This window comes from Cherax quadricarinatus, chromosome 16 (genome assembly GCF_038502225.1).
Source record: "Cherax quadricarinatus isolate ZL_2023a chromosome 16, ASM3850222v1, whole genome shotgun sequence".
NCBI lineage: Eukaryota > Metazoa > Arthropoda > Malacostraca > Decapoda > Parastacidae > Cherax > Cherax quadricarinatus.
Window position 1 is genome coordinate 50,631,427 of NC_091307.1, and position 25,553 is coordinate 50,656,979.

Genomic DNA, 25,553 nt, shown 5'->3' on the forward strand with positions numbered 1-25,553 from the left:
GACTACACTACTGTTGACTACACTACTGTTGACTACACTACTGTTGACTACACTACTGTTGACTACACTACTGTCGACTACACTACTGTTACAACTGTACTCAAAACAAGTGTCTTTAGCCTGAGGATACTAAACAAAGTGACAATGACATTTGACACCCTTGCAACTATGACATTAGTTAAGCTGGCAGAGCTGTACTTACACTTGCTATTACAAGTACAGCTAAGGTAATGCAAGGTAGACTTATGTAAACCTATCTACACTACCCAACAGCGAAAGGAGTTAAATTTTAATATCTGGAGAAACAGACATAAAACTACTTTTCCGTCTGTAATGTATATAAATGGTAAAGTTCCCCCTGATAGTCCAAAAAATATTCCAGGAAAGAAGTTTAATAATCTTTTTCAGATTATTTCTTCATGTGGAGCCATGAAATTTCAACTGATACAATGTACATTGTATAGAAAATATGTATTAATATAAATTTAATATTTTGATAGTACTTTAATTACATTATTTCTATGCAATGTAATATATTCAGCAAACATTATCATTGTTGTAAAATCTGTATGTATAACTTAGTTGACCTCAGTGTGCTGAGGTCAGTGGTGACGAAAGGTCATCCTGTCCTAGCTGTCTGGGGGGTTAGTGTGGAGAGTTTAAGAGCACTATGGCTTGTTGATGGAAAATGTTACCAACAGTGAGTTGAAAAGCGTCAACCGCTTCAAGTGGAATGTGATCTCTACTAAAGGTAGAAGTATCAAGATTAGGAAGCTTAATAGAGAAGATCTGAAGGTAGGAAATCGATTCTCTGTTCTCTAGGATGAGTGTACGTTAGTGGTAAGTGAGGTTAAAGGTACCACTAATTCCCCTGCTAATCAAGGTAAGAACATTCTGGTTGTGGGAACAAGCTCATCATCTGTCTTAGCGCTGGTGGAAATGATATCGGGAAGGGTAGGAGACAAGAGCTGCTGGATAAGTACAAGTCAGCCATAGATGTAATTAGGTCTAAGGGAGGGGTCCAAATCATATGTAGCATCTTGCCTAGAAGGGAAGTGGGCAATGAATGTATGTCTAGGGCAACTGGTGTAAATTGGTGGCTAGACAGGTACTGCAAAGAATTTGCATTTCCATTCGTTAATAACTGGGACAAATTTAAAGACAAACGTGATATGTATGCAAGGGAGAGGGTACATCTCTCAGGTGTTGGAGTGGTTGCGTTAGCCATTTCGATATGGGGGGGACATTGCTGACTTGTCTAGGGCTTTAAACTGATAGATTATAGAGGTAAGGGTGCGTGTGGGAAACAATCGAGCTGCAGTACAAGGGTTGAAAACAGCAGATATTACCAGGATACCTCAGGCATATGTTTAATAGACAATATTCAGAATAAAGTTGATAGTGAAGGTAAAGTATTTTATCAACAAACAAAGAGAGATAGTATAGGGCAGAGTGAGACTAGCTCCCTTAAGGTTTACTATACTGATAGGAGTCTAAGAAACAATAAAGATGTGCTAAGAATACTTGCATGTGCAGATAATATAGATATTATTGCTATAATGGAGACCTGGTTCAACCTGAAAGATAGAGAAATGCACCATACCCCCGGCCGGGATTGAACCCGCGGTATGGTTTATTTGCAATCGTGTCATTACGATTTCTTAAGTCATAGAGAAATGCCTTCTGAATGCCATGTACAAGGCTATGAACTATTCCACACTGATAGGGTCAACAGGAAGGGTGGTGGAGTGGCGGTGTCTGTCAGAGATAATTTAAAATGTTATGTTAGGCAAGATATAAGATTAAAAGCATCGGACACAGAATCTGTTTGGCTACAGTTTCTCGAGGGTCGTGACAAATTAATTTTGGGTGTGATTTATAGGCCCCCAAACCTTGATAGGGAGTGCAGTAAGCTGTTATGGGACGAAATTCATAAGGCATCTAAATATGAAAATGTTGTGTTAATGGGATATTTTAACTTTAGACAAATTGATTGGAACAATATGACAGGAAATCTTGAGTCTAGTCGCTTTCTTGATACGATTCAGAATTGCTTTTTAAAACAGTTTGTGACAGAACTAACTAGAGGAAACCAACTAGACTTGGTTCTTGCCAACAAAGAATCACTAATTAATAAACCTGAGGCTAATGATGAACCTGGATAATGAGATAATCACTTAGTTTCAATATATTATTGAATTATCAAATAACTGCAATCAAGTCTCTGTCCCGGACTTCCGCTTGGCCGATTTCGTGGGACTGAGAAATTACCTGGGTGGGCTGTATTGGAACGACCTCGCTATGGGTTAGGTATTGTTGGTTGCCAATATGACGTTTTTCAGAGTATAGTTCTAGCTGCCCAGACAACTTATGCTCCAAGTAGAGAAATTAGATTAACCATACACGATCCCAAATGGATGAACAATAGATTAAAATATTTCATTGATCAAAAAAGACGTATAAATAGGCTTATCAAAACAGGAGAGGGGCAGTTAAGAAATCAATACATTCAATTAAAGAGAGAAATAAAAAAGGGAATAATCAAATCCAAAAGAGATTATGAGGCTAAAGTGGCAAGGGATTCGAAGACTAGCCCAAAAGATTTCTTTCAGGTATATAGAAGTAAAATTAAGAACAAGATTGGCCCACTCAAAACTAACTCAGGTCAGATCACTGATAGTGATTAAGAAATGTGTGAAAGTTTAACTCTTATTTCCTCTCAGTTTTTAGGCAGGAAGATGCTAGCTAAATTCCAGAAATTATAAATTATGTAGAACAGGACGATAATAAACTAAGCGTGATTAGGGTAACTAGTGACATGGTCCTCAGACAAACAGAGAAATTAAAACCAAATAAGTCCCCAGACCCTGATGAACTGTTTGCAAGGGTGTTAAAGGAATGTAAAGAACTTAGCAAACCTTTGGCTAATCTTTTCAATATATCACTACAAACTGGCATAGTGCGGGACATGTGGAAAATGGCAAATGTAATACCTATTTACAAGGCAGGAGAGGGGTCCCTAGAATCGAACTATAGACCAATAAGCCTTACCTCCCTAGTGGGAAAATTTATGGAGTCAATAATTGCCGAGGCAATTCGTAGCCATCTTGAAAAACATAAATTGATTAATGAATATCAGTATGGTTTTACAAAGGGACGTTCCTGTCTTACGAATTTACTATCTTTTTTCACCAAGGTATTTGAGGGGGTAGATCATGGTAATGAATATAATATTGTGTATATGGGCTTCAGTAAGGCTACTGAGGAAAATTGAGGCACACGGAATAGGAGAAAATTTTTCCTGGGTAGAGGCGTGGCTGGGAGATAGGCAGCAGAGAGTTTGCTTCAGTGGGGAGAAATCAGTGGTGCTCCACAAGGGTCAGTGTTGGGCCCCTTGTTGTTCATAATTTATATAAACGACTTAGATGAGGGAATAAATAGCGACATAAGCAAGTTTGCTGATGACACCAAAATAGGTCGCCGCTAATTCATTCTAATGAGGACAACAGAGCACTCCAGGAAGATTTGAATACACTGATGCAATGGTCGGAGAAGTGGCAGATGCAATTTAATATAGACAAATGCAAAGTTCTAAACACTGGAGAAGAAAATAACCATGCCACATATAAACTAAATAATGTAGATCATAATATTACTGATTGCAAAAAAGGATTTGGTAGTTCTGGTTATCAGTAATCTAAAACCAATACAACAGTGCATAAGTGTTTGCAATAAAGCGAACAGAATCCTTGGCTTCATATGAAGGACCATAAATAGAACTCCTCAGGTTGTTCTTCAACTCTATATTTCGTTGCTTAGGCCTCATTTAGATCATGCTGCACAGTTCTGGTCACCGTATTACAGAATGAATATAAATGCTCTGGATATCGTACAAAGGAGGATGACAGAGTTGATCCCATGTATCAGAAATCTTCCCTGTGAGGATAGACTGAGGGCCCTGAATCTGCACTCTCTAGAAATTAGAGGGGATATGACTGAGGTGTATAAATAAGAACATAAGAACATAAGAAAGAAGGAACACTGCAGCAGGCCTACTGACCCATGCGAAGCAGGTCCATGTCCCCCCCTCGGATTAGCCCAATGACCCACCTAGTCAGGTCACTTCCACTTAAAGAAGGAGCACGGCATCAGACTTAGTAGCACAAGCTAGTCAGGTCCAACTCACACCCACCCACACTCACTCGTGTATTTATCTAACCTATTTTTAAAACTACACAACGTTTTAGCCTCAATAACTGTACTCGGGAGTTTGTTCCACTCATCTACAACTCTATTACCAATTTTTCCAACTTGAAACCATTGTTGCAAGTCCTGTCGGTATTGTATACCTGTCTTGCACAAGTCCTGTCTTGGCTGGATATTTTCACCACGCTATTTACATCCCCTTTATTTATTCCCGTTTTCCATTTATACACCTCGATCATATCATCCCTAATTCTACGCCTTTCGAGAGAGTGCAGATTCAGGGCCTTCAGTCTATCCTCATAGGGAAGATTTCTGATACATGGGATCAACTTTGTCATCCTCCTCTGTACGTTTTCCAGAACATTTATATCCATTCTATAATACGGTGACCAGAACTGTGCAGCATAATCTAAATGAGATCTAACCAAGTATATATAGAGTTGGAAAACATTAATAAATAAATGGAATATAAATAGAGTGCTAAAATTATCTAGCCCAGACAGGACTCGCAGCAATGGTTCTAAGTTGGAAAAATTCGGATTCAGGAAGGATATAAGAAAGTACTGGTTTGGTAATAGAGTTGTGGATGAGTGGAACAAACTCCCGAGTACTGTCATAGAAGGTAAGAAGTTGTGTAGTTTTTAAAAATAGGTTAGATAAATACATGAGTGGGTGTGGGTGGATGCGAGTTGGACCTGACTAGCTTGTGCTAATAGGTCTCATGCCGTGCCCTTTCCTTAAGTGGATGTGACCTGACCTGACTAGGTGGATCATAGGTTTAAGTCGGGACTTGAGTTGAACTTGCCTCGCATGGGCCAGTAGGCCTGCGGCAGTGTTCCTTCTTTCTTATGTCTTATGAAATACCAGGTTGATATATATTTTGCATGGTAGTCATTGTGTATGCTAAGTCGTGTTATTACTAACATTTTTAGGCCTAAATAGGATAAGAAATGTTAATGTTAAGCCTTGGTTGCTATCCTATGGTAGGTAACCTAACTATTGAAAAAAATCCTCCTAGATAGCTTAGGATTACTGTAATCAGCCTTCGTAGATAGCCTAAGACTACAAAGATAGGTTTTGGTAGGTGACCTGGGACTATCAATAATCCTTAGTAGATAGCCTAAGATAGAGCGTTTAGTAGTTAGTCTTCAAGTACATTGATGAACCTGAGTATGTCGCAGGAGACTGATGAAATATGCCTTGGTAAACGACGCTGATCTCACTGTTCAGGTGTTCATTCCTTATGTCTTCCTAGATTATCGTCCTTCAAGTGGTACAAACCAAACTCTTGCTACCAACTCACGGACAAACTAGACAATGAACATTCTTTCCAACTGTCTCTGGTTCTGCATCGACTCCATAATGCAAAAGGGAAAGGGAGACGAACCCTTGCTAAAGTAAACATCAGATAGGAAGAAAATGATAAAAATGTGTTTTAAATGATAATGAAGATTGTTATATCCCTATCAGGGTTAATTGGGGTTGGATCGCTTTTCATGTGCCCTGATTAATTGTATAACATGTTCAATACACTACTAACATTGGGGATTGTCAGCATTAGCACAAAAGCTTGTGTTGACCTCTCCGTAAAGGTTACAACAATTAAGATCTCACCAACTGCTAAATCTTGTTTTCCGAGAGCTAGCTTTAAGAATTATAACACAATAACTTCAGAGCTAGAGCTAAAAGTGACGGTTTCTTTCCGTGGGAACTGGATTAATGAGCAATAACAGTTTCCAGAGAGCTGCCTTGAAAGTGACAAGCCACCTAACAGAAACCCTAAGAATGACAAAATGTACAATATACAGCCTAAGTACGTTACAGAAATTTGTTAATAATGAAGCCCTGGGAAATTTATCTATAGATAATCTAATTATCTATCCACTTCCCTGAACCATACGTTATTGTGTCACTCTAGCCAAGCATTCTGAGACAGCACCTTCTGTCTAGTGAGTACTGTTTGCAAGAACTGATGAACCAGCTCCTGACTGTTGCACCACCTACTGTCTGTGCAACATTAACTGCTGGCTGGTACACAAGAGAAATTAGCTGGTGCACCAACTGATGATCCGTGCCGTTCAGAAAACATCTTTTTAAGGAAGAGCCTAATGAGATAATCGAGATTTTCGAATAAATATAAAATTATAATTAGGTTGTTGCGGAGGAAGTGTTATTGTTCTAGCACAGTTCATTAGTATTGAGTTCAGATTTTCCTGATGAGTATTGTGCTACACTGCTTTATGGGAAAAGTAGAAGAATTTCCGCTTCTGGGCCAACCAAGAGATATATTTCCTATTTTATATAACCACAGACTCCAGTACCTCAGTGTACGTGAGATACATGAAAAATGTAACTCGAAATATTTAAAGAGCAGCAGCAAAATTTGCTCAAATGACTAAGAAACTGTAGTGTAATTTTTCAGAGAATACGAGGAGCTGGAGCTGGAGCTGAGTGCATCCAGGCGGATCAGGAGTTTAAGCTCGACATACTCAAGAAACCTAGCTACTAAAACAAAATTGTCAAAATTCAATCAAACGATTTTGAAGACTAAATCCATCACTCAGATGATAATGAAGACTAACCCATCACTAAAAGGATTCTGAAGACTAAATTCATCACACGGACATGATGACTCGTTACTCACAGAGGACTGAAGATCAATTCATTACTCTGTCAGAGGGACCTGAAAAGCAATCAGTCACTTGCTCAGAGGGGCTCTGAAGACCGGTCCATCAGGATACTTCAGGTGGTCCGGAGTATCAGTCCTTCACTCAAAAGGTTCTAAGAAACAATATACTAGTCTTTCATAGGTTCTTGAAACCCAATTTATTACACCTGTCAGAGGGTCCTGAAGACCAATTTACCACTCTCCCAGAACTGTCTTGAAGACCAATCCATCAATCACTCACAAGGATCTGAACATCAGTACATCACTCCATTGTGTCAGAGGGTTACCTAGCTGGGGTTCCATCCGTTTACTTTTGTTTTCACTCACCTTTCACTAATTTTTAACTCCCGAGAGAAAAAAATCAATAACTTTACTAAAGCCCACAATACGAGGTTTTCAAGATACCTTCCTCACCAAAATTACTGAACATGTTTCTCTTGTGTGTGCCTCTCTGTGTTTGTTGTGGCATATACCCTGTGTCCGATTACGTGTTCTTACTCCACAGGTTAAGTCCCTATGAATGGATCGCATCTTATCCATGCAGGCAAGAGGAAGACAGAAGTATGGAAAATCAGTTTAATCTCTTCAATTCACTCTGGTTTACAATGGGAAGTTTACTACAGCAAGGCACTGAGCAGCAGCCCAAGTAAGCCTCTCTTAACCTGTTCCACTCTGGGCATGCGACTCCTATAATAAAAAGATATTTGTATTGGTTAAGTTTGCAGTATTAAATGCTGGAACTAGAAACTATTGACAGCTAAAAACTAGTGGTAACTAGGAACTAGTGGTTAATAGAAACTAGTGGTAACTAAATACTAGTGGTTAATAGAAACTAGTGGTAACTAAATACTAGTGGTTAATAGAAACTAGTGGTAACTAAATACTAGTGGTTAATAGAAACTAGTGGTAACTAAATACTTGTGGTAACTAAATACTAGTGGTTAATAGAAACTAGTGGTAACTAAATACTAGTGGTAACTAAATACTAGTGGTAACTAAATACTAGTGGTTAATAGTAACTAGTGGTAACTAAATACTAGTGGTTAATAGAAACTAGTGGTAACTAAATACTAGTGGTTAATAGAAACTAGTGGTAACTAAATACTAGTGGTTAATAGAAACTAGTGGTAACTAAATACTAGTAGTTGTTTCCTTTAGTTCTAGATGAGAGCTGGAGAGAATAATCTCCCTAACTGAATTATTAAGGCCGAGTCAAATTATTTTGAATTTTAAATGGTAAAGGGAATCTGTAGTTCCCACAGACTAACTCACAAATGTGCAATACAACAGAGACACTGGGGAGGGGCTGAGTGATCTCAAGACTCTGTAGTGTACATACGTAGCTGATCTATGTTCAATTTGCAATCTTGCCTAGTAATGAACACCTGAAGCTGAGCTGTTGTTTGTCGTGCATTCAATCTTCTTCTCCAGCGGTGGGAAAGAGTAAGAGATCATAGCCCCATGGGCATCTGCCCAACGGGGCATCCCTTACCCTAGTGGGCATCTATCCCCAGGGCAACCATGTCCTTGGGTCGGAGAAATAATAATTTTCTCCACGGAAACTAGTGGTAACTAAATACTAGTGGTTAGTAGACTCTAGTGACAACTAGACACTAGTGGTAACTAAACACTAGTTTTAACTAGACACTAGTACTAACTAGAAACTAATAGTAACTAGAAACTAGTGGTATAAGAAACTTACGGTTATTTTTCTTATAAAGATTAAACATTAAAGACCATTAGTGGTCTTCGGGTGAACAGTCTAGGAAGCTCAGCAGCCGCAGCCTGGGAGTCTTCCCTCGCAGTATCGGCTGTCCCGCGGGGCTGCAGTATAGCGGGTGTAATAATAATACACACCCCATCCTGGCATAGGTGCTTCAGTATGATCGGTGTAAGTATGTGGGAAGATCACGTAACCTGGGATGTGTGGATCGCCCCATGTGCCACTGTATCGATGAAAGGTTAATCCTTTTTACCTAACACCTGACTCAGTCCACTGCAATGTCTATGTGGGCTGACGTGTTTCGGGAATACAACACAATACACAAATAACCTGCACATAGAAGAGAGGAGCTACGACGACGTTTCGATCCGTCTTGGATCATTTACAAAGTCACACTTACCTGGCTTATATGTAGAGGGAGCCATGTGATGTTACCGCGGTCTTGTGACGCCAGTATTGATGGCTAGATTGAAGATAAGACAGTTGTACTCCGATGAATCATTACGCCATATTTACTTCTTTTGTCAACTTAGTCATGTTGAACGTATTGTGGAGAGTTCATGATACACACTAGAGTTCTAGTTCATAGCACAATTAGATTGTTCAAAACACAATGCATCGACTTGTTCAATATTGACAGACTTCTTCATTTGACTGGCGATCCCTTCCTTAGCAGAGTTAATTATTTGCGTCTCAAGGCTGAATCTCTGCTTCAGTTCTCCTTAATATGTCCGTGATTAATGTTTCATGGCACGAAGAGTTAATGGAGATACCTCGCATCATAACATCGTATCTCTTTATCAGTTCTACCCAGAGATTGTCCCAGTACGGATGTACGAAATCACAAGGATATGGTCACGCATTTCTACGTTTCAACGCGGTGTGGTTTGCCATTGTTCTTCTGATGCAGCTTTTCACTTGTCACTCTTTCTGTCGGATTAATAAAGCCTCGGTGCTCCGGCTCGTCTTATATAGTCAATTTCTACAGAGAAATGTCTGGAAAGTTCAGCTACCAACTATGATGACTTAGTTGGGTCAAAGAATGTGAATTCTTTTACTCCGGAGTGTTCTACGTCTAGATTTATTTTAATAGCTATATCATTAGGCTAAAGATATATAACTAACTTATTTTGGAAGGATTTGGAATTAGAAGCTTTCTCGGGGAAACACGGTGTGAATTATATTATAGGTAGGAAGGAGGGATGTCTGGCATACCAGTCCAGTGTGGTATCTGAGTTGTTGAGACTCCACTGTAAGATTTACGGCTAGTTTGGTATGTGACTTCATGAGACTTTGAATCTGAGTTATTGAGACTTCGAATGATAATAGGTGAGTACAAATAGGATGCGCGTCTGTCTCGCGTTCGGCAGACGTCTCTTGCGTTGAATGACACATATGGTTTAGCCTCTAACATAATTTATTCAATGAGACTTCGAATATAATATATATAATCTCCCTACATCTCGTGCGTTGTGGGAAAGAGGGAGAGGTCACGGCAGGGGGTCGTAGCACCCTTTCTCCCTGCCTCCTCTTGCAGCTAATTTCTCTACAACTCTAGTGGTAAGTAGACGCTAGTGGCAACTAGATACTAGTGATATCTAGACACTAGTGATAACTAGACACTAATGATAACTAGACACTAGTGGTAACTAGACACTAATGATAACTAGACACTAGTGGTAACTAGGCACTAGTGGTAACTATACTCTAGTGGTGACGAGACATTAATGGTAACCAGCCACTAGTGATAACTACACAATACGCTGCCCGTGGCCTGGTGGCAAAAGCTCTCGCTTTACACGGTGAGGGTCCGGGTTCGATTCCCGGCGAAGAGGTGGAAATATTGGAAGTGTTTCCTTACACCTGTTGTCGATGTTCACCCATCAGAAAAACAGGTACCTGGGTGTTAGTGGACTGGTGTGGATCGCATCCTGGGACAAAACTGACCTAATTTGCGATAAATGCAAGTGACTTTCTGTATAGTAGTATGTCATTGATGTCAGCTATGGTCTGTATACCTTGTACATGTACTTGTAGAAATAAAGATATTATTATTATTATTATTATTATTATTATTATTATTATTATTACTAGTGGTAACTAGATACTAGCGATAACTAGACACAAGTTATATCTTGGCACTGTTGGTTACTAGACGATAGTGGTTATTAGACAATAATGGATCTGAATTATTTGTGTCGAATCTTTTGCTCAGTATTGACGATGATGAGTTAATCCAAAAGCAATATTTCAGCTCTTAGTTAAGTTACAATTGTTTAAGACAGTGTCGATAACTAACATATCGCTGAGTGACTTTTTACATTCATATTGTCAACCCTAAAATAAACGGAACAATAAAAATAAAAATATTTGGTTATAAAAACATTGTTTTAGATATATAACCTGGTTAGCAGACATTTTCTTATACAGGTAAAAAGTTATTTGGTAGATTTAATGTATTATCTTGAAATATTCATAATAGAGATGGAATAAAACACTTAACTTGAGATCGTCAATCCCACGTAATGAGTTTTTCGTTCAGGATATTTTTCCAGATGTTTTCTCTAGTTCAAGAAGGGTTGCCGAGACTCGTAAAATACTAGTAAGTAAGTAAGTAAGTAAGTAAATAAGTAAGTTTATTCAGGTATACACAAATACAGTTACATAGAATTATCATACATAGCAGCATATGTGTAGAGAACCTAGGATAACCCAAAAAAGTCAGACAAACTGACTTATTTCCATTGGGGTCCTTTTACCTTATTATTATAATATAAAGGTTATAATATTTTCTTATTATTCTACAATGAAGATAACATCTTATTATCATACTAAAAGACTATCTGCTACATCAAGGTCATTAAGACTATCTACAATACGAGGGTCATTACAAGGAATAAGGTAAAATTTACACGTATTTTAGCTAAAAAATAGAAAATCATTCCCCTCATTGCCCTCCCCGCGGGCAGTCTGTTCCATTCCTTTATTGCTGTATATTAAAAGAATATTGTTAGTACCATTCCTGTAATAAACACTTGTGCCTCGTAGTGAACACATTTCAGTCTTCAAAGTCAGCTACTTGTTGGTCGTGATGTACCTCGATACATCTCACCTCCCGGTAGAAGCGGTTTAGCCACTCAGCAACATGTCGCTCATACTAAATCAATTCATCAGCAGAGACCTGAGTCCCTGGACTGCTTGTCTGTCTGTTAGATACGCATTCTGGTGCTCAGTGTCACAACCAAAGTGGCATTTTCCAAGATCTCCTCACCGACACTTTATTACACCAACTCTTCAACGTCTGGTTTATTGTGCACCAACATACCCTTCCTGTGGAAGGTAGCGCAACAGAATATGTAGACACAAAAGGCCTAGGAATTAGACCACAAAAGGGTTAACAGGAGTACGTCTAGATGAGTCAATTTCAACTCAGGAAACTATAAAAGAAATGTTGAATAATTTAGTTTGCCAAAACTCCTGTCATTATCTTATTGCCCGAGCATCGTTACTTCTTGAACAGATGTCACAGACACTGACACAGACACAGAAACTGACAGACACAGACACTGACACAGACACAGAAACTGACAGACACAGACACTGACACAGAAACTGACAGACACAGACACTGACAAAGACACAGAAACTGACAGACACTGACACAGACACAGAAACTGACAGACACAGACACTGACACAGAAACTGACAGACACAGACACTGACACAGACACAGAAACTGACAGACACAGACACTGACACAGACACAGAAACTGACAGACACAGACACTGACACAGACACAGAAACTGACAGACACAGACACTGACACAGACTCGGAAACTGACAGACACAGACACAACAACCGAATGATTCTTTGAAAATGGGGAAATATTTTACTGATGTGTAGGTAAACTAAGACGCATTTCGGTGGCTTCACGATGGGTGAGAGCCATCCCTGTGTTGCATAACCCCAGCACCCTGCACCTCACTCTTCGCAAAAAAAGGTTAGTGCGAAGTGTGACATTGGTTTCTAACGTATTTTTATTTAAGCATTGAAGATCTGAAGTGAGTCAGACTTGGCTTTTACAAGTTACGACATGGACTCTAGTATCCAAATTTCTCCAACAAAAATGGCAAGTTAGGACATAAAAAAAAAAAAACTAAACTAAATTAAACCTTCCTGTAGAGAACTCCAACTTAGAAGTCATACTTATCTCACATACACCAGTATTCTATAATACACAAGCATTATAATACACCTCTCAGAATCTGCATTATCAAGTCATCAGCAGTAAAGTGAAGGTAGTTGGGTGAGGCATTCAGAAATCTCACGAATTCCTGTTTCCCAAATTTTCCAGCTTTTTGCATTAACAAACTGGGACTAACGCAATACAAAATCAATCCAAACATTTCTCTGATAGGAGGTAACACTGAGGACCCTCGGCCTCAGAGAGACAGAGAAATAAAACATTCTTTAGGTGAAACCTCTGGAGGTTTCTTCCTCGAGATGCTTGTCAACATTGTTTTGAAAAGAAAATACAATAAAATATACATTGGGAACAACAACAGCATGCATGACATCACAAGAATATTATTACAATCAAAACTACGCGCTAAACCAGCAAGGGTGACAGCGCTGCAGGGTAACGGTGAGCGCTAAAACAAACATATAATTATAGTTGGTTAAATAATTTAGTTGCTGACAATAAGTTAAAGAGGGATATACGTTTACCTTTGATATACCTTTGAAGAATTTCGAGAGTTTGACTACTCTCGGAGCCCGGCTAGAACACAACCCTGAGGGGCCTGCGGCCAGAACACAACCCTGAGGGACCTGCGGCCAGAACACAACCCTGAGGGACCTGCGGCCAGAACACAACCCTGAGGGACCTGCGGCCAGAACACAACCCTGAGGGGCCTGCGGCCAGAACACAACCCTGAGGGGCCTGCAGACTGGACACAACCCTGAGGGACCTGCGGCCAGAACACAACCCTGAGGGACCTGCGGCCAGAACACAACCCTGAGGGACCTGCGGCCAGAACACAACCCTGAGGGGCCTGCGGCCAGAACACAACCCTGAGGGACCTGCGGCCAGAACACAACCCTGAGGGGCCTGCAGACTGGACACAACCCTGAGGGGCCTGCGGACTGGACACAACCCTGAGGGACCTGCAGACTGGACACAACCCTGAGGGGCCTGCGGACTGGACACAACCCTGAGGGACCTGCGGCCAGAACACAACCCTGAGGGGCCTGCGGCCAGAACACAACCCTGAGGGACCTGCGGCCAGAACACAACCCTGAGGGGCCTGCGGCCAGAACACAACCCTGAGGGACCTGCGGCCAGAACACAACCCTGAGGGACCTGCGGCCAGAACACAACCCTGAGGGACCTGCGGCCAGAACACAACCCTGAGGGACCTGCGGCCAGAACACAACCCTGAGGGACCTGCGGCCAGAACACAACCCTGAGGGACCTGCGGCCTGGACACAACCTTGGGAAAAATATTATTAACCCGGATACAGAAATATCGGTGTTACTTTAGCGTGCGGTCTACCAGCTCATTTTCACTACCCTAACCTAGGTTAGGTTAGGGTAAATGAGCTGGTAGACCGCACGCTAAAGTAGCACCGAAATGTCTAAATCAAGAATTTTTTAAGGAAAAGTGGCAAATTACCTCGAAGGCCTAAGGAAAGACCTTTGGCTAATATGTTACATAGTCAGGTAGTGTCAAAAGCGTTTTCAAGATAAAAAAGATAATCGTAATAACTGACGAGTGGAAAGACAAATGCGTCTCCAAATACCGCACCAAACGTTCATTTACCAGACTTTTCAACAACTTGCAAACTGCATTGGTAAGAGCAACTGGTTCAGTGAGAGGCATCATAGTTGAAGTTCCCGGGTTATGATATGACGGAACAATGGCAGCTTTTCATGGACGAGGACAAATTCCTTGCGACCAAAGAAGATTAAAGTGACATAAGAAAACTGCTAAAGTCGTCCGATGTAAGTGTTGAAGCATACGCATATGAATGGCATCAGGTCCTCCTGCCGGCTGTTAGTAAGTGGAAAGTGTTCACTCAAATTCTCGGAGCATGAGAAACACATTATAAGATTCCTATGCGCTAGAAGTTAAGTCCAAAGTTATTAACTCTATGGCAGATTTGAAGGAAAGAAATGAGGGGCACTAATGGAGCCTCTGATATATACGGATGAGATGATTTATAGTTTCTGTTGTGACTTCAGAAGCGTCCGCAATGCAGCAACCTTAAGAACGGAAGTTGGGTCTGGAGAGTACCTGCCACTCAGTTTCTGTACTTTTTTCCTTACGGATTTCATGCCTGGCAACCGCCCTTGTTCTTTTAAAATCAAGGAGCTTCGAGTTCAATGCACGAGGATTTCTACTTGAGGTTTTGGGGAACGCATGTGAAGCTGCGGTTAAAAGAGAGGTCGTAACTATTTGTAACTGCTCATCCTTGGAGATCACAGAGCCTACACATATTGTGTATCTTGAATACTTCATCCAGCTTCCTGGCTGTGGGTCGAGTATTCAGAATGTTGCAGGTACACTTCCTCTCTTGACTGCAACACTGAGTCTCTAGAAAAGGAAGCTGGTCGTCATAGGTCCTTGGTTCCGTGATGATTTTGTCACCCAGCTTTTTCAGAAATCTGAAAGTTCATTGGCCCCCCACACTGATGTTTTCTGATCCTATTGGTACGAAGTAATAGCATAGTGCCAGCCCACTGTATTTGTTGATCTTCTGGGTGTTCATGAAACTGGTGGCACCATCACCTACAACTTTAGAGTATTGTTAAGTAGGTGTCCGCCAACGTAGACGCACAGGTGTAGTCCCATGCAATCTGCTTACCGTCTTTCCAGGGTAGCATAGTAACTCCGTCCTGGCACTTCCGGTGTCCATTGGTTCTCAGTACCTGAGATTCCCGTTTTGCTATGAAATATAGCGAGATTTTGCTTGATGATGTCAGTCACCTCTTTGTGTCTGGCTTACTTCACTTTACTCGTATGACAAACGAGATCATGTATCCCAAACTGATCAGCTGACGCACTGCCGCAAATGCACCTATGTTCAGTGAGGATGGGGGCGGCTAGATGAAGAACTACACCAATCCGAATGTAGCCTGAGAATCTAGCCGAGTGCCCAAGGAAAAATTAGGGATAACCAAAAGGAAATTACCAGAATGTGTGCCTTCACCGCTAGGTGGCGAGCTTCGTTCTTTCCAGAAGCATTGATGAGTATTATTGGGGGATTTTCTTAATTATAAATCTGCCGCTTTGGGACAGTTTGTGATTGCTGGAAGGAGCTGGTCTGTTGTCCCACTGCGAAGTTGCATCGATTAATTTTAGGATGTGAGCTCCTACAGCACTTCTAAAGTATTCCGGGACTATCTCCTGCACTAATTCACGGGGTGCCATACACGAGGACAGAAATGCCGGTAATTCTACTTGTGTGCAGTTTGTCTTCGAGGACTGTCGATAGCCTGATGGCCCATCGGTGCTCTCAGTACAGTTCTGCTGGAAGAGGTTGTTGTTATGGCTTCAGGTAGGCTTGTTCACACAGCTGTAATTATTTATTAGTTTGCAGAGATAATTTCACACTTTGAGGTATTGAGAAAGAGTCCTAAAGTTTCTTCCTTTGACTTCACTAGTTGTAGGTCCTCTAGCAGAGACTCTTCTGTACCTGCCATAGTGCCATCACCCAGGTACCAGATACTGAGTTCAGTGTGCATGCTGGATGGAAATTATCTTACCGCCATGCAGAGGAGGAATGGAGTGAGTCTGTCTGCTGAACTTCCTCTGATGAGGTGACTTCATTCTCTCCGATTAAAATAATTGAATTTTTGCTGCAGCCAGCTGAAATAAAGGGAAAAATACTTGGGAACGGCTCTCGACCAGCTGCCAATACCTCGTCTCTTTTCATCAAGACAAAAGAATTTCTAAAGTATAGTTTGATTAAGGCTTTGTCTTCTGGTAAGTCGTTGATGTAGGCTCTTACTGCATGAGTTGCCGCTTCACTGTCTTGAGAGACACCAAAACCCCATTAGTTTGGCTGGAGTAAGCTGGCGGCTTCTGTGTCAATGTTTCTCACTGCAGCTTTGGCAGTAAGACAGCGAATGGGTCTGAGACCTTCTCCCCAACCAAAAAAAAAAATTGTTTCATTTCTTCAGGAATCCTTCCCGCAAGACATTGTTGAAGAACGTTGTTACTCCAAGAAAAGGATTGTTGCAGCTGTGCCAAGCACTGGATTCTCCTTTTTTATGATGTGCAGTGGTCGTATTGTGGTATAACACTCTATACATATGAAATAAATGACAAGCGAGTGACTTAATTAAAAAAAATATATACCTTTCTACATTCCTTTACACTATTCCTTACTTCTTAAAAAAAATTTACATAATCTTCCCTCTGAATCTATGTACTTCTTTTTGCTTGATGCTCTTCATCTTTCTCTTTGTATATCATTTTTACTTCTAATAATTTTGATCACTTTCTAAATAAATTGTTTATATTTTTTTTCTATCTATTGCTTGTGTTCTCTCTATTTTCATTTTACCTCAACTACATAATCTTCGTCTATGCTTTATGCATTTCTCGTGAACCTTCATTGACCTTAGCCCGACTTGCTCCCTGATCTTCAGTTCATCGCCTGCATCATTCTTCGTCTTCATTCTCTCCTGTGTCCACCTTCCGACAGAGCTGTGTCTACCCGCATCGTTGCTGGCATCTGGTGGTTCTTCACACTCATAATGATATCTTCCTACACTGCCAACTTGGCCGCCTTCCTCACCGTGGAGCGCATGGAGTCGCCCATCGAGTCTGCCGAAGACTTGGCCAAACAAACCAGGATCAAGTACGGTTCCCTTTACGGCGGCTCCACCTGGGATTTTTTCGCGTAAATATGTTATTTCTATTTAGGTTTCATAAGCAGTGAATGTAAAGAAAAAATTAGATTTTTTAGTATATATGTTCTCGACTAATTTTTCTCACTAACTTTCGCTTTTTTTTGTGTGTGTGTCGAGTCACACCTCTATAAAAATAAAAGACAAGTGTTGCTGATTTTTGCCTCTGAGGTGTTAAAACTCTTGTAACTGTGCAGTGTTTACCATTACTCTGTTCTTGTCTAGTGAAGTCCAGCTAAGTTCTTAAAACTCAAAGATTATTTCCTAATTGCACCTTTAACTGCCCTCTCGTTTCACCTGGCTCAAATAGCATGTTTCTATCAATGTTGTCTAATCCTTTAAAAAATTATGTTACGAATTGACCTGGAGTACGATTCTATAGAACTTCAGGAAATTTTGGACAAATTGTGCATGCTAAATTTACATAATAAGGTTAACAGACTTCGTTGATTTATTTTAAGAAATTTATGTAACAAGTTGATCAATAAAACACATGTGTAACATGTACTGCAAATGTGCCTTATATATCAACATGTTTGGTTTTGTACAACATTAATGTAATAATTAAATTATAGGAATGTAGAGATTATGCCACAGATCACTTAGATTCCGCAGCCCAATTTTGGTTTCCAAACAATAGAATGGATTTAAATGCTTGGAGAACATATAGAAATTAATCCACATTATCAGGAATCTTTCTTACTATAATAGAATAAGTGCCATTAACCTTCACTGTTGAGAGGTGTTGTATAAGGAGACAGTTGATAGCAGTAAATAAGTAAAGACACACATATGTGAAGGAGATATATACAGGGTCCTGAGGTTATCCAAGATAAAACTCGAAATAGCAGAGTGATGTGGGATAAACTAAGATATAGAAACGATGTAAGCAGGAACTGCTTTGAAAAGTGGATTTGTCAACAAACATTACAAGGGAGCAAAGTAGTTCACTGAAGCAGTACCATACTTATGTTCTCATGTTCTTACCATGTTTTCCATGGTACTCGTCTCTTCTTGTGTTATGAATACAATTCTTAAAACTCTCTTAGCAGTTTATTCTTCTGTATTAGTATTGTGGCGAAAATTTCGATCTTCTGTAGTTTCTTAAAACGTATTATCAGGTATGGTTCAGTGCTGACTATGAATATTCAAGATGGACATCATGTAAGATCTATGTCACTTGACTAAATCCTTCTTAACACTTAGGTTAGTTGTTTTTGCATTTCCAGCTATAGTTATACCACAACAACATATTTCTGGTTACATTCATGGTGATATTCTTATGCTCAAAATATTCTACTTGTACGATGTCTGAAGCATCAAACAGTCCAGATTATATTTGATGTCAGATCTTAAGACTCTACTATTGTCTTTACACAGAACTTCTCAGGATTGAACTCAAGTAGCAAGTTCCGTAATAATTAGTCTTTCAGCTTATTCAAGTTATCACGAAGTAAATCCCAATCATTTACGAATTTTATCTTGTTATTAATATTATAAAACTGTGAGACTTGAATAAGACAGACGTATAACACTTGGGAAATTTTATTGGTAGAACATATCGATTGTACCGCAAGATTCTTCAGTCGAAGTCATACGTAACTTGACAGGTGATCAGTTCCTTATTCATGACAGAAGGTGGGACTGATAACCTTCTATCAAGGATAAGAGTCTAATCACCATTCGTCAATTCAATGGGACTGAACTCTTTAAAATTACTACTCCACTTCTTCCATTGTTCTATATTCCATTGAACAAGCCGGATGTGCCAGCTATGTATATGGAAAATAAAGGTTGCCAAGTGTTGCATGTGTCTTCATGAATTATTTTGATCATTCTTATAAAATTTACATCTACATAAGGTGCTACATTTTATTAATTTTTAACTAACTTTCGTTTATACATTATATATATATGTGTATATACACATATATATATATATACATTAATATATATATATATATATATATATATATATATATATATATATATATATATATATATATATATATATATATGCAATAAGATCACAGTAAACAGTTGATTTCAGAATAGAGAAGTTCCAAGCGCTTTCGTGACTACTCACATTATCAAGGAACAAATGATAATGTGATATATATATATATATCTATATATATATATATATATATATATATATATATATATATATATATATATATATATATATATATATATATATATTATTATTATTATTAATTTTTAACACACTGGCCGATTCCCACCAAGGCAGGGTGGCCCGAAAAAAGAAAAACTTTCACCATCATCCACTCCATCACTGTCTTGCCAGAAGGGTGCTTTATATATATATGTATATATATATATATATATATATATATATATATATATATATATATATATATATATATATATATATATATATATATATATATATATACATCAACAATGCATCTCTTAAATCTTCTGTGCCATATTATGTAATAAAATATTCCTATTGGTAAAAAAAAAAATAGTTTAAAAGATGGGGTGGTAGGGGAAGTGGAATATTCAAATGGCTTCAGGAAGAAATCCAAATATTCTTCCTTGAAGCCTTTTTATCCACTTCTCCGAGGCTATGGGTCCCACAATTTACACCAGAGGTGGACCCCATCCTATATATATATATATATATATATATATATATATATATATATATATATATATATAATGTACAAAACAACCACTGTGAAAGAGTAGTGAAATTCCAAGCGCTTTCGTGACTACTCACATTGTCAAGGAACTATGAAAGTAATACATCAAAGGAAGGCAATTAAAGGGCTTAGACCACACCTCACACTCACAGTTGACTGAGTAAAAAGAGGTTTGGTAATAAGTAATACATATATTATGAAGAGGGTAAATAAATATACAAGGTATGATATAGCATGTAATGAAAGTAGTTTGTTAGATTACGTATTGGTGGATAAAAGGTTGATGGTTAGGCTCCAGGATGTACACGTTTATAGAGGGGCAACTGATATATCGGATCATTATTTAGTTGTAGCTACAGTTAGAGTAAGAGGTAGATGGGAAAAGAGGAAAATGGCAACAACAAGCAAGAGGGAGGTAAAAGTGTATAAACTAAGGGAGGAGGAAGTTCGGGCGAGATATAAGCGACTGTTGGCAGAAAGGTGGGCTTGTGCAAAGATGAGTAGTGGGGGGGTTGAAGAGGGTTGGAATAGTTTTAAAAAATGCAGTATTAGAATGTGGGGCAGAAGTTTGTGGGGGCAGGAGGAAAGAGGAGTGATTGGTGGAATGAAGTAATGGTTGTGATAAAAGAAAAAGTTAGCTTGTGATAGGTTTTTACAAAGCAGAAATGTTATAAGAGTAGAGTAGAGTATATGGAGAGTAAAAGAAAGGTGAAGAGAGTGGTGAGAGAGTGCAAAAGGAGAGCAGATGATAGAGTGAGAGAGGCACTGTCAAGGAATTTTAATGAAACGGAGTTGGGGAGTTAGTAGATGGGGAGATGGAGGTTTTGGGTAGATGGCAGGAATATTTTGAGGAACTTTTAAATGTCGACGAAGAAAGGGAAGCTGTAATTTCATGCACTGGCTAGGGAGGTATACCATCTTTTAGGAGTGAAGAACAGGATGTGAGTGTGGGGAAGGTGCGTGAGGCATTACGTAGAATGAAAGGGGGTAAAGCAGCTGGAACTGATGGGATCATGACAAATGTTAAAACCAAGGGGGATATAGTGTTGGAGTGGTTGGTATTTTTGTTTAATAAATGTATGAAAGAGGGGAAGGTACTTAGGGATTGGCAGAGAGCATGTATAGTCCCTTTATATAAAGGGGAGGGGGGACAAAAGAGATTGTAAAAATTATAGAGGAATAAGTTTACTGAGTATACCAGGAAAAGTGTACGGTAGGGCTATAACTGAAAGAATTAGAGGTAAGACAATGTAGAATTGCGGATGAGCAAAGGAGGTTTTAGAGTGGGTAGGGGATGTGTAGATCAAGTGTTTACATCGAAGCATATATGTGAACAGTATTTAGATAAAGGTAGGGAAGTTTTTATTGCATTTATGGATTTAGAAAAGGCATACGATAGAGTGGATAGGGGAGCAATGTATGGAACAGGTGGTAAGTTACTAAATGCTGTAAAGAGTTTTTATGAGGATAGTGAGGCTCAGGTTAGGGTGTGTAAAAGAGAGGGAGAATACTTCCCGGTAAAAGTAGGTCTTAGACAGGGATGTGTAATGTCTCGATGGTTGTTTAATATATTTATAGATGGGGTTGTAAAACAAGTAAATGCTAGGGTGTTCAGGAGAGGGGTGGGATTAAATTATGGGGAATTAAATACAAAATGAGAATTGACACAGTTGCTTTTTGCTGATGATACTGTGCTTATGGGAGATTCTAAAGAAAGATTGCAAAGGTTAGTGGATGAGTTTGGGAGTGTGTGTAAAGGTAGAAAGTTGAAAGTGAACATAGAAAAGAGTTAGGTGATGAGGGTATCAAATGATTTAGATAAAGAAAAATTGGATATCAAATTGGGGAGGAGTATGGAAGAAGTGAATGTTTTCAGATACTTGGGAGTTGACGTGTCGGCGGATGGATTTATGAAGGATGAGGTTAATCATAGAATTGATGAGGGAACAAAAGGCGAGGGGTGCATTGAGGTATATGAGGAGGCAAAAAACATTATCTATGGAGGCAAAGAAGGGAATGTATGAAAGTATAGTAGTACAAACACTCTTTTGTGGGAGTGAAGCTTCGGTTGATAATGCAGCAGCGAGGAGGTTGTAGGAGGCAGTGGAGATGTCCTGTCTAAAGGCAATATATGGTGTAAAAATTAATCAGAGGGCTGAAGAGGGGTTGTTGAGGTGGTTTGGTCATTTAGAGAGAATGGATCAAAGTAGAATGACATGGAGAGCGTATAAATCTGTAGGGGAAGTAAGGCAGGGGAGGGGTCATCCTCGGAAAGGTTGGAAGGAAGGGGTAAGGGAGGTCTTGTGGGCGAGGGGCTTGGACTTCCAGCAGGCGTGCATGAGCGTGTTTGATAGGAGTGAATGGAGACGAATGGTATCTGGGACCTGACGATCTGTTGGAGTGTGAGCAGGGTAATATTTAGTGAAGGATTCAGGGAAACCGGTTATTTTTGTATAGCCGGACTTGAGTTCTGGAAATGGGAAGTACAATGCCTGCACTCTAAAGGAGGGGTTCGGGATAGTAGCAGTTTGGAGGGATATGTTGTGTATCTTTATACGTATATGCTTCTAAACTGTTGTTTTGTGAGCACCTCTGCAAAAACAGTGATTATGTGTGAGTGAGGTGAAAGTATTGAATGATGAAAGTATTTTGTTTTTGGGGATTTTCTTTCTTTTTGGGTCAGCCTGCCTCGGTGGGAGACGGCCGAGTTCTTAAATATATATATATATATATATATATATATATATATATATATATATATATATATATATATATATATATATATATATATATATATATATATATATATATCAACAAGTCGGCCGTCTCCCACCGAGGAAGGGTGACCCAAAAAAGAAAGAAAATCCCCAAAAAGAAAATACTTTCATCATAATTCAGCACTTTCACCACACTCACACATTATCACTGCTTTTGCAGAGGTGCTCAGAATACAACAGTTTAGAAGCATATACGTATAAAGATACACAACATATCCCTCCAAACTGCCAATATCCCAAATCCCTCCTTTAAAGTGCAGGCATTGTACTTCCCATTTCCAGGACTCATGTCCGACTATATGAAAATAACCGGTTTCCCTGAATCCCTTCACTAAATATTACCCTGCTCACACTCCAACAGATCGTCAGGTCCCAAGTATCATTCGTCTCCATTCACTCCTATCTAACACGCTCATGCACGCTTGCTGGAAGTCCAAGCCCCTTGCCCACAAAACCTCCTTTACCCCCTCTTTCAAACCCTTTCGAGGACGACCCCTACCCCTCCTTCCTTCCCCTATAGATTTATATGCTTTCCATGTCATTCTACTTTGATCCATTCTCTCTAAATGACCAAACCACCTCAACAACCCCTCTTCTGCCCTCTGACTAATGCTTTTATTAACTCCACACATTCTCCTAATTTCCACACTCCGAATTTTCTGCATAATATTTACACCACACATTGCCCTTAGACAGGACATCTCCACTGCCTCCAACCGTCTCCTCGCTGCTGCATTTACCACCCAAACTTCACATCCATATAAGAGTGTTGGTACTACTATACTTTCATACATTCCCTTCTTTGCCTCCATAGATAACGTTTTTTGACTCCACATATTCCTCAACGCACCACTCACCTTTTTTCCCTCATCAATTCTATGATTAACCTCATCCTTCATAAACCCATCCGCCGACACGTCAACTCCCAAGTATCTGAAAACATTCACTTCTTCCATACACCTCCTCCCAATTTGATATCCAATTTTTCTTTATCTAAATCATTTGATACCCTCATCACCTTACTCTTTTCTATGTTCACTTTCAACTTTCTACCTTTACACACATTCTCAAACTCATCCACTAACCTTTGCAATTTTTCTTTAGAATCTCCCATAAACACAGTATCATCAGGAAAAAGTAACTGTGTCAGTTCCCATTTTGAATTTGATTCCCCATAATTTAATCCCACCCCTCTCCCAAACACCCTAGCATTTACTTCTTTTACAACCCCATCTATAAATATATTAAACAACCATGGTGACATTACACATCCCTGTCTAAGACCTACTTTTACCGGGAAGTATTCTCCCTTTCTTCTACATACCCTAACCTGAGCCTCACTATCCTCATAAAAGCTCTTTACAGCATTTAGTAACTTACCACCTATTCCATATACTTGCAACATCTGCCACATTGCTCCTCTATCTACCCTATCATATGCCTTTTCTAAATCCATATTATTATTATAATCAAAAAGAAGCGCTAAGCCACAAGGGCTATACAGCGCTGCAGAGTAGAGAAGGAAGCGAGGGTATTGGATGGCAGAAGGGAGGAGGGATGATCAGCAAGTTACAGAGAACAGCGGGGCAGGGGATAGTACGGGGGTAGAGGGTAGCAAGAGATTGAAGTAGAAAGGGCTGAAGGTATCAGAATTTGTGAAGTAAGTCAGTTGTTGTCAAAAAGTCAATGAGAGAGTCCGGATGAAAGGTGGGTCCATCAGCGAGAAGGGAAGGTAAAGAGAGAGCAGCGGAGCGAAGACGACGACAGAGGTAAATTCTGCGTGCTCGTTGAGAAAGTGGGCAGTCCAACAGAATGTGGCTGACTGATAATGGAGCTTGGCAATTCTCACAGAGAGGAGCAAGACGCCTCTCCATGAGATATCCATGAGTAAGACGAGTATGGCCAATGCGAAGATGGGAGAGAGTAGTCTCCCAACCTCGACACTGGTGATAAGAAGACGGCCAGTAACCTATACTCGGTGTTACAGATTGAAGTTTGTTGCCGAGCATAGTAGACCAACGTTGTTGCCAACGGGTGTGAAGGTGGGAAGATATTGCAGCAAAATAGTCCGTAAATGGAATACCTCTATAAGAAACTGGTAGGTCATGTACTGCTGACCGCGCAGCAGTGTCTGCCTGTTCATTGCCCTGTACGTCAACATGACCAGGGACCCAATAAAAAACAATATCTTTATGCTTGGTAAAGATGCGGCGTAGCCAAAGTTGGATACGGAGGACTAAGGGGTGAGGTGTATCAAATTTTTGTATAGCCTGTAAAGCACTAAGGGAGTCTGAGACAACCACAAATGATGACACAGGCATAGATGCAATACGGATAAGTGCTGTAAGGATGGCATATAATTCAGCAGTAAAAATACTAGCCGAAGATAGTAAATGCCCTTGTATGACGCTGTCCGGAAACACTGCTGCGAATCCTACGCCGTCAGAAGACTTAGAGCCATCTGTGTACACAGCAATGGCATGAGAATGAGAGTGAAAGTGGTCAAGAAAAAGAGAGCGGGAAGCGACCGTAGACAGTTGGGCTTTCGAGCAAGGGAGGGAGAAAGAACAGATTCGAACAGCTGGAACTTC

General features: G+C 39.8%; 1 pseudogene; it reads left to right on the forward strand.

The window, feature by feature from the left end:
* The window catches only part of LOC128688966 (glutamate receptor ionotropic, kainate 2-like), a 250,561-nt pseudogene that overhangs the window by 173,674 nt on the left and 51,334 nt on the right, over window positions 1–25,553 (forward strand).